This window comes from Rhinolophus sinicus, linkage group LG02, assembly GCF_036562045.2.
Source record: "Rhinolophus sinicus isolate RSC01 linkage group LG02, ASM3656204v1, whole genome shotgun sequence".
Classification (NCBI taxonomy): Eukaryota; Metazoa; Chordata; class Mammalia; order Chiroptera; family Rhinolophidae; genus Rhinolophus; species Rhinolophus sinicus.
This window is the reverse complement of record NC_133752.1, coordinates 178,567,227-178,576,389: the sequence shown is the minus strand read 5'-3', so window position 1 is coordinate 178,576,389 and position 9,163 is coordinate 178,567,227. Positions and strand designations below refer to the sequence as shown.

Here is a 9,163-nt window from a genome sequence, read left to right as displayed (position 1 = left end):
AAAGTGGTAAGTTTTTATCTTATTGTCCATATAGAGCTATAGATCCTTTATAAATAAAATGTTAGCATTGTAAATAATATTATGCAAAATAAATTTCTATCTACTTTTGGTGTGATGTCTTTTAAACCATAATTTTTTCAAGTGTCACATTTAAAGATGAACCACATGGGCCTGTTTTCCTGAAGCATAATTAGGGGATGCTCTGTTTCACCAACAAATGATGTTCCCAAAACAGCTTCTACTTCCAAATTTTACTAAGTTGGCATATGGTGACTTGCATGAATTGGATAAGCAGTCACCACGAGCATCACTATAAGCATGCATATTATGCACTGAGAGTAAAGGTCTGACTGCCTTTGTTCTGTTGGACCTACAGTATATGTTCTCAGCTTTCACCTTTGGGACCACCTTAAGGATTTGGGGGGTTGGAAAGAGGGGCTGCCTTAAAACCACCAAACAGCATAACTGATGCTAAAACCACAGCAGCCAACTTTTAGAGGATATGGCAGAAAGCATATTTCCACTTGTTAAGGATTGCTGCATGCCCTTTTCCTGTGCCCAGTTGCCTCCTTCCAGAGGGAAATGACAGATGCAATGTGCTTCCCAGTGCACCTTTGCTTTTCCTCACTTGGGTTGCTGGCCTGAATCTGTGACTTTCTAGTGCTGATCAATACGAAAGAAATTTCCAGGACCCCTTCTCTTAAAGTCCAAACCACACAGTGCTTTGCACACAGGGCAGCTCTTCCTGCCCCACCTCGGTGCCACAGGCAGTCACTGTCAGAATGTGATGTTCCGTCAGAGCCTTTTCATTTCACAAATCTTTACTGACCATCAGGCACCATCCTATAGGCTTGGGAATACACTGCTGAACAAAACCAACACCACCCTTCTGTAAGCTTGCATTGTACGTGATTATATTCTTGCTCCATTTAGCCATTATATCTATTTACTTCCAAGAGTTGAGAAGTAAAACTGCCTTTCTATACAAGATTCTACCCCAGCTTGTCGTTTTACTGAAAGCGATTTTAAATACTGGGATCTACCCAGGCTTGTTAGTCCTCTCATAAACCTACGAGTCTAACGTAAGACCTATAATACAGCCCAGTTTTCCAGTTAGAAACCGAACGGTCCAAAATTGATGAGGTTATTATTTCTTAGATCTGAAACGTCTCAAAACTTAAACGACCACCTTTGGCAAATAGGATGCAAAGCGCACGTGACTTCTCCAAGGCCCTGACCGTGACGTGCAGCGACGGCGGGGCAGTCTCCCTCCTCGCCGATAGGGGACAGTCAACTCGGAAAGGCTCGGTTCTCTCATCCCTCCATCCAGGGAACGTCACGACCTCCTCCCGTCGCTTCTCCACACCACTGGTGCGCAGGCGCGACCGAGAGCGCGCACCGCAGAGCCGAGAGAGAGGTCACGAACTCTGACCCCCCCAAATACACAAACCCCCAAAGCTCCGCGCCCCCACTTTTCTTTACCCTCCCCCTCCAGCTTTTCCCAACCTGTCTTATTCCGGAGCCGCCCAAGAGCCGCCTCAGCGGGACCGTCCGGTCCACGCCCGGCGCAGAACGCAGCTCGGCGGAGAAGCACCGGTAAGAAGTGCCAGGTGTGGAGACAAGCGGCCGCGGCCGGGGCGGGGGGCGGGGGTGTACTTTCCTCCCAACTGCCACCCGACGCACCCCCTGGCCTCCCAACAACCTGCGGGCTTTGGCCGGCGGGGCCGACCCGCCTGGCTGCGCCGCGGCGAGCTGCTCGGGTTGGGCTGGGAGCGCCGAGAGTGGCCGAAGCGGCGGGGCCGAATGCGCGGGGCTCCGAGAGAGGCCGAGGCCGGAGCCGGGCCGCGGAGCGCGGAGCCCGGAGCCCGGAGCCCGCAGCCGGGCCGCGCGGCGGGGCCCTGGAGGGAAGTCGGCGAGCTGCTCGGCGCGGACTGCAGTCTCTCCTGCGGCGCCTCCCGCGGCGCCTCTGACCTTTCACCTACAGGAAAAGCTTCCGTCCGGGCGCCGCCGCCGCTTCCCAGTCCCGGGGAGCCGCACTCGGTGGGCTCGATTGCTGGCGGCGTGCGGGAAAGGCCGGCCGTCGCCTCGAGTGGCCGCGAGCCGAGGCCTCATTTCCCTGACGAGTCTCGTGTTTACACGGGACGGATGGAATAATGCCCTCAGCTTGCACGACAAATGGGGCGAGAGTAGCTGCTGGCCTCGCACCAGTGTCTTTTGAGAAAGTGGACCAGCCAGGGTCCTAGCTGCACTGGGCATGGCTAAGCGTCCAGCAGCTCTTTTGTTAAGACACTGTCTCCAACGCCTGCAGATACCGTTTTATGAACTAACAAATGTCGCCAGGTTGTCTCATAACCTTCACTAAGTAGGTCAGCCTGTTTTGTAAAAAAAATAACTGGAAAGGAAAAGCAAAAAGATTTGAAAGTAAGGCCTTTAGGGCTTTTGTGCCCCTGGAAGTTAGTTGTAAGTAGGCCTTTGACTCAGGGGTTGTTGAACAGTGTTGTGTGGTTGATTGATACACGATGACTGTTTTAAATTTTTGCTTGTAGGTCCAATTGGTAGATGTAAAAGATATTTCTATTCTTATTAAAAAAACTGGATCACATGAAATACAATTAATGTCATTCTTTGTAGGGGTAGTTCAGTCTCTTAAGAAGGGTTGTAAGGGAAACAAAGGCAGCAGACATTCCCCAAATAACTACTGTTGGTGTGTCTGCACACAAAGAATGTATTCCTATCCTTGGGGAATAGAAAAGACAAAAGAAAAGCATAGGATAAAGAACTAGTATTATAAATATAATTATTTACCTTTTTGCATTATGGGACCCTCTGCAACCTCCAAATCTTTTATGAAAACCATGGACCAGCCTTCTGCAAAAATGCACCTTTACCTAAAATTTGGCGTACAATATTAGAAGTTAACAGAAGTCTTTGAATCCTAGTTAATAACCTTAGTATACACAGATAACTGCTGGACCTACCTAGAAAGATTGGATTAAAAAAATCCTTTGAACTGAGTCTTAAAGGTCAGGTGCAATTTAAATGAGGGTGGAGGAGCTTGGAATGGTGTATTAGGGCATAAAGAACATCCCAGTTTGACCTGAAGAGAGACCCATCTTGGGAGTGAAAGGAGATAAAATGAGAAGATGAGGAAGTCAGACTATAAAGGAACTGCTTTGTATTCACAGTGCCAAGCATGTTATAGGGGCTTAATGAATATTGAAAACAATACCAGGAAAAGGGCTGAAACTTTATTCTTTGACCATTCAAGAGACACTGATGGTTCTGAAGCAGGAGAAAAAGGATGTGGTTCAGTTCTGTGAGCATTCTGAGATACTGCTACTTGTCAAAGCTGCTGACTTTAAAAAGATGGTTTTTGCCTTCCTGGGACTTCGAATATGTGCAAAGATGGTTCTTGCCTTTTAGGGGCCTTTCATATACACAAAGTTGTACATCAAATATACATTCAGAAATTCAATCCTGAAAAGTAGCTGAAAACTTACCTGAAAAGGTCTTAGCTTGAAGGCCTTGGGCTAGCCACAGGAGGTTTTATGAACCCCTTGAAATTCAGCATATACCATCATTTATAAATGAATGTGAACTTGTGTTTTCTGGTGAGAGAAATCTTATCTTCCATCAGATTTTCAGAGACTTTTACCCAGCCCACCAGAAAAAAAAATTACTGTTTTATATCATATTTTCAAACTGTTTTTGACTATACAGCACAGAAAACGATACATTTTGCATCATGAGTCAGCACACTCATACAGATTAAATTGAAATCAAGTCTTCGTGAGACTATTCTAACCCTCTCTATGCCTGATACACTGTTTTCTATTTTTTCAAAATTCTGACTTAAGTTTCACCATCCATAAGCGGCTCACAACACAAAGTTTGCAAAATATTGCTTAGATGACAACACCTATATTCAGTTGATGGGAGTGGGACTAGTAGGGAAAGCGGGAGAGCAGATGTGAGAAAAGAAAATGAACTGTATCTGATGTGGTCAAAGAGCACAGACTTAAAATTTTCACTCTGAATGGAAGAAGGATGGCACCATTGACACTGCTTTTCCTGGAAGGAGGTGTGTAGAAATGAGATCAAGGCCAAAAATATGTACTGTGTGTCTTCTGTGTCGTAAAGACGTCCTCATGCTTTTTGCTTTGTCCCTCAGGCTGGTCAAAATACTTAACCTTCAATGTGAAGCTCAGATGTCTCTTCTATAAGGTTTTCTCAGACTCTCTCCAGTGTGGTGGTTCCTCTGAGCTCCTCTGAGCTCATTTATTGAGCACTTTGTTCATTCAGGTAACTTTCAGGTGCTACTACCTCTTACCTATAAGAGATTGTTAGCCATAGGTATACGTATCTTCACTTACATTGAATTTTCACGGCAACTTTTTGAAGTAGATTTTATTGAATCCATTTCCTTTTTGAGGAAACTGAGCCTCAGATTGTGTGACTGACATGTAGTCTTGTAGTAAGCAGTAAAAATGGATTGAAACTCTGATTTGTTGACATGAGGTCTAGGACACACTACACTCTGCTACCTACATAAACTCCCTCCCTCTAATTCTTTTTCTCTTTATCACTCCTTCCTAGTTTGCTTCATAGCATTTAGCACATGCAAATTTTTTAAAAAATCTGTTTCCTCATTAAAATGTAAGTTCCATGGGGTAGGATCTTATCTGTCTTGTTCACTGTCAAGTCCCAGAATCTCCCAGGGCCTGGTAAGTATGTTTCAGGAAATACTTGTGTTCAGATTCGAATACTGGGCACTGTTCAGCACTAGAGGTTCACTGAAAAAATGAGTTTATTAAAAAAACTACACAGTTCTTTTCTTTAGAAGTCTGTTATCGGAGATGGTCATCTATGCAAATGAGGGCAAAGTGCTTTAGAAGATAAATGGGCGCACAATACCATGAGCCACAGATAAGGGGATGCTTACTTTTCTGATTACAATAGTGGGTATCCAATCCATTCAAAAGGCATGAAGAAGAAAATAAGTGGCCTGTAAATCTCTACCTAGAAAATCACCGTTAACATTTGAGAATGTTTATTTTTAGTCCTTGTGTGTTTTGCAAGTAAAATTGATTTTTGATCTTTGCATTTAGTTTGTCATAAGCATTTTCTCTTCATCATTAAACATTTTTCCTTTTTTTTAATTAAAGTTTATTGGGGTGACAATTGTTAGTAAAGTTACATAGATTTCAGGTGTACAGTTCTGTATTACATCATCTATAAATCCCATTGTGTGTTCACCACCCAGAGTCAGTTCTCCTTCCATCACCATATATTTGATCCCCTTTACCCTAAACATTTTTCTTATACATGACTTTAATGAGAATATGTTTTGCAGGAGTCTTTGTACTTTGTGTTTGCTAAAATGTCACCTTCACAGTAAGTCTATCTCTGATCTCTTATTAAAAATTGCAGTTCGCCCCCAACCATCCACATTTTCTGTTGCCAGTCCCTCCTTTATACTCTATTTTTCTTCATTCCACTTTTCACCAATTTGTTGATATTGTATGTTTTATTTACTTGTTTGTTGTCTGTTTCACCCCACCAAAATATAAACTTCACAAGGGGAAGTTTGTTTTAATACTCCCTGCTGTATCTCTAGCACTTAGAAAAATGCCTGGCCCAAAGTAAGCACTTAAGTGTTTGTTGAATGGAAAAATATTGAATGAATTATTGGGTCAACAAGTATGAACATTTTTAATGCTCTTGGTACACATTGGCAAATTATTTTTCTGGGAAGGTTATAACATTTTAGACTTCAGTTAACAATGCGTAAAGAACGCCTTTTTTGGCTCAGTTATAATTTGGGTTTTCCTCATGGGCACTAAACTCACCCATGTTGATTGATGGCAGTAAAGGGACAATATGGTCAAATTTGTCAATGAAAATGGTATTGGGACAGAAATTAATGACTGACAATAATAAAGTCATTAGAAACTATGGTGTAAAATTGGCTTACATGAATCTGAAAGGAAGAGTTTTGGGTGCGGAATAAGCAGCCCTCTTCCAGAGGACCACAGCTGTAGCAGAATCCTTGAGAGCTGTATGTATTAGTGTATCATAGCTATGTATAACATATCGTGTGTGTGTGAGAGTTTCACGCTCATTTACCTATTTTTTAAAATACTTTATTGTCTTTGTTAAGAATAATGATTCTTTTAAAATTTAGTTTTATTTAGAAAACATGTAAAACTATATATCTTGTTTTCCTGTTATTGAATTTTCCTTCATGAGCCTCCTCATTTCGTAAATTTTTGTTTAAATCTGGGAATAAACTCTGGACTGGTAACCCAAAACTTTGATTCTTTTCAAAACTGTCAGTAGTCTCCCCCCCCCCCCCATTGATAAGACTCTATATCAGTACATGAGGGTAACTGGTAACCCCTAATGTCTTGTTTCATGAGAAAGTGTAAGAGCCTCCAGTGCTTAAGACGCCAGGCCTCAAGTTTTTAATACTGAGTATTGCAAGGCTGCCTTGCCCTCCTCACTCCTTATGCCTATTTTTACCAATTTAAAAAAATGAAAATGTTTTTGGTATGTGTATGGTATGCTTGAAAAAAATTCATCACACTTAATTCTGTTTTATGAATTCTCTAGTTTCCACTACATAGAATATACAGCATAGCTGTAAAACTAAATTTGTCATTTATTAAAGAACACACAAAGCAAGAAATTAGAAGGACCTTGATTTGGAAGTAGCCAAAAGTAGACCTCTAGATATAGTATCTTGTAAGAAGAAGGTTTTCTTCTTCCTCCTCCTCCTCCCCCTTCCCCTCCTCCTCCTCCTGACAGCAGAAAATTGGACTCAACACTGAATTACATTGTTTGAGTGGCTTAGTAGTTAGTGTTCAGTGGACTTCTGCTTGAAGAGTTCTGTGTATCAGTGGTAGAAACAAATTGGAGGAGTTGCCTGTCCCATGCTGATAATATCAGTAGGCAAGTCTGTGCTAGTCCCCATCTTTTGGTAAATAGGCTTTCCAAAAAAATCAAACTGCCAATCATTAACCTTCCTTTCTCTCTTCCTGTCCCGCCTACAGTGATTAATCCAGAAGATGAGCACACAACCTAAACTAGGCCAATCACAATCCATTGCCAAGATTTTAAAATGGGAATTCAAGAAGACTACTTTTCCTTTCCTGGTGCTTTACTACGCAGTTGAAAATAAGAAGTCACATAGGGAGAAGCTGAGAATAGAGATAGATCCTGACAGCATCAGAAACCCTAGTTCGTTTTTCCCAAGGTCAGGTCTGCTGTAGTCCTAGCGGTGTATGTATATTCATTCCCCTGTCCCCCGCACCCCCTCTTTTTTTGCTTAAACTAGCAGCAGTTGAGCTTTTTATCTCAACCAAAGTGACTAACACACTTTCTTAAATACCTGCTTTCATGCCAGATACCTATTTTATTACCAGTATTCCTTTCCTGCTTGCTAATATTTTTATCTATCAAAGCGAATAATACCTTGTGGGAATGTCTGAATTCTGGTAAAATTTAATAAATTTGTATAGGACTTGTAATTAATTAAGATAGTCTCCCTCGTTCTTATAAATGGTAATGGTTTTTTTAAATGAACAAGATTGTATAATATATTTTAATTATTTCATGGATCTATTTACATCTAAATATGTATTATATTCTGGATAGTTTGATGAGAAGTAGGTAATAATGAAAGTAGGATTATAGATTTGACTTTATGTCACTGCATCTGTGCTTTCCTAGACTTGAATCTTAAAATACGAGGTCTGACAATTACATTCGCGAACTTGTACCAATGTTGCTAACCTTTTTTGATATCAGAGAGATTATTCATTATGAATTTGTATCAACTGGACAAACAGTTAACTAAGTTTACTCGTTGGAAGTGCTGAAAAGGCTGTGTGAAAAAGTTAGATGAAAACGACCTGAGCTTTTCACCAACAATTCATGGCTCTCGCATCACAACAACGCACCAGCTCACATGGCACTGTCTGTGACGGAGTTTTTAGCCAGGAAACAAATAACTGTGTTGGAACGCCCTCCCTACTCACCTGATCTGGCCCCCAATGACTTCTTTCTTTACCTAAAGATAAAGGAAATATTGAAAGGAAGACATTTTGATGACATTTAGGACATGAAGGGTAATACGACAGCTCTGATGGCAACTGCAGAAAAAGAATTCCAATTGCTTTGAAGGGTGGACTAGGTGCTGGCATCGGTGCATAGCTTCCCAAGGGGAGTGCTTTGAAGGTGACTGTAGTGATATTCAGCAGTGAGGTATGTAGCACTTTTTCTAAGATGAGTTCATGAACTTAATTGTCCCACCTCGGAGGTTAATGAGCTGGCTTGACAGACATCTGACAGGCTTTACAAGTAGGATGTGATAGTTTAAGGTTGCAGTGGAAAATATATTTGGTTGTTGAGGGATCCAAAGGGGAAAAGTTGTTCTTAGTCTGCCTTTTTTGGTCAAATGTGTTTTCCAGATTCATCTCATGACAGTTTTGCTCACCACAAATTGAGATATATGATCACTGAAGTAAAAACTCCAGAAACTTTCCCTGAGCATTCTTTTGCTGAACAGTTTGGATTATATGGATCTATAAAACAGTATGAGATAAGAGCGCTAGACTACTGTAGTAGGGCAGAGGGTTTATATAGAGAGAAGTAGAAAATTGATGTGTTGGATCAAAGTGGAACCCACCAAATATATGTAAGTGTATGTATTTTTGAGGAGCTTTAGTCAGATTCTCTAAGGAGTTTGCACCTCTAAAACAGGTTAAGAATCCATTACTGTTTCCTGCTCTTTTTAAACGAGGGGCGGGGAGGGGGATTTGAATATCCCTGAGTTCATTACTCAAGAATACCATCCCAGGACATTAACATTCAGATCCATTTAGCATTGTGTTACCTGTAGCTTCGCTAATGACAAAATGTACAGTTAAGCACGAGCAGGCGACGCGTGCACACACACACACCGCAGAGTATACCCTCATGCTCTTTGGTCTCTTCGGCTAAAATAATAGTTGATCTTAGAATAAATGTTAGCTTGTCTAATAGTGCTTAGAGTTGAATTCAGGCCTTCCTATTCATATACTTTTAAGTAATCAAACAATAATATAGAGAAATAGTTTATCTACCTGAGTTTTCATTATGAAGTAGCTTCTTGGAGTCTAAT

The 9,163-nt window shown here is 41.4% G+C and overlaps 1 protein-coding gene across 4 annotated transcripts in view; it reads left to right on the top strand.

The window, feature by feature from the left end:
- The first annotated feature begins 1,458 nt into the window (after positions 1-1,458).
- The window catches only part of NR2C1 (nuclear receptor subfamily 2 group C member 1), a 38,583-nt gene continuing 30,878 nt past the window's right edge, over positions 1,459-9,163 (top strand). The window contains exons 1-2 of one of the 4 annotated variants that reach the window (XM_019732170.2): positions 1,472-1,596; positions 7,053-7,255. The gene's annotated coding sequence lies outside the window, so the exon portion shown is untranslated. Of the gene's footprint in view, positions 1,611-2,606; positions 4,303-7,052; positions 7,256-9,163 lie in introns of those variants that run through there. The other 3 variants (XM_019732168.2, XM_074326163.1, XM_019732172.2) reach the window with 3 other exon arrangements.